The sequence below is a fragment of the Heterodontus francisci genome, unplaced genomic scaffold (assembly GCF_036365525.1).
Source record: "Heterodontus francisci isolate sHetFra1 unplaced genomic scaffold, sHetFra1.hap1 HAP1_SCAFFOLD_286, whole genome shotgun sequence".
NCBI lineage: Eukaryota > Metazoa > Chordata > Chondrichthyes > Heterodontiformes > Heterodontidae > Heterodontus > Heterodontus francisci.
The window spans coordinates 1,555,488-1,556,629 of NW_027141006.1; the positions used below are offsets into that span (position 1 = coordinate 1,555,488).

At 41.6% G+C, this 1,142-nt stretch overlaps 1 non-coding gene across 1 annotated transcript; it reads left to right on the forward strand.

Annotated features, from left to right (window-relative positions):
• On the forward strand, positions 1-72 carry trnaq-cug (transfer RNA glutamine (anticodon CUG)). The gene has a single exon. It is a non-coding gene; the product is annotated as a tRNA-Gln (tRNA).
• Positions 73-1,142: the final 1,070 nt, after the last annotated feature.

Below are 1,142 nucleotides of genomic sequence, written 5' to 3' on the forward strand. Positions count from 1 at the left end.
GAGCTTGTGGCACAACGGTAGCGCGTCTGACTCTGGATCAGAAGGTTGCGTGTTCAAATCACATCAGGCTCAGTTATGTTTTACAGCAGCTCAAGTTCCTGGATTTTATATCAGGAGAGAATTCAATCTTTTGGAATGTTCAGTGAATGGTTGAATTTCAAGATCAACTTTAACAGATTAAAGTCCTGATTTCTGGTTCCGTTCCATTTCCATGCTCAGTTCTTATTTCACACTGTTTTATATCAGAACAATGTTTCAGGGATGTGATGTGTCCATTGTTTGTACAATTGCTCTGTCACCCAGTGTGAGAAATAAAACACAAGCCGCCCAGCGTGCGGCTCAAACCCATACCTGGCTCTGTCTATAGGCCACTTAGTTCAGTTGGTTAGGACGCAGTGTTGATAACAACAAGGCTGTGGATTTGATCCCCATGTGTGCTGTCACATGGTCAGTCAATAATTTGACACATTTTTGTTACACTTAAAATCCAACTTTTAGATACAAACAAGTTTACATAAAATGTCAGAGGAAACTTATTTTGAATAACACCCATTGTATCTTTGTCACTGGTCTGGAGTAACACAGAATTCTTTCCAATTATCTTCCGTTTGCTGATAAACGTTGAACTCGTGGCCTGTTCTCGTTAATGGTCACGAGCAACAAAAACAGACAGAGCGAGTCTGACCACCCAGAGATGTGGAAAAGGCTTCAGTTTGGGACAAATGCAGCAAATCAAATGTTCACCCGGCCCCGAGAGAGTCAAAAACTGGGGAAAAGGACACAGAGAGATAGAGAATAAGCTACAGCAGACAATGTAAATATTTCCCATCCTTGATATCTCTCTATTCCAATCCAACCTTCAGAGTTGGGTAAATAATTTCAGTGTAAATTGTGCAGCTCAAGAGTCAAAACCAAATGGCGATGCAGAATAAAGGAGAACTGCCAAAACCCCAGATTGAACCAGGGATCTTCAATCTAACACTCTCCCAACTGAGCTATTTCAGTCACACAGACTTGGGATGATAAGTGGCAAGTACCATTCGCACCACACAAGTGCCAGGCAATGAATATCTCCAACAAGAGAGAATCTAACCATCTCCCCTTGACATTCAATAGCATTACAATCACTGAATCCAGCACTA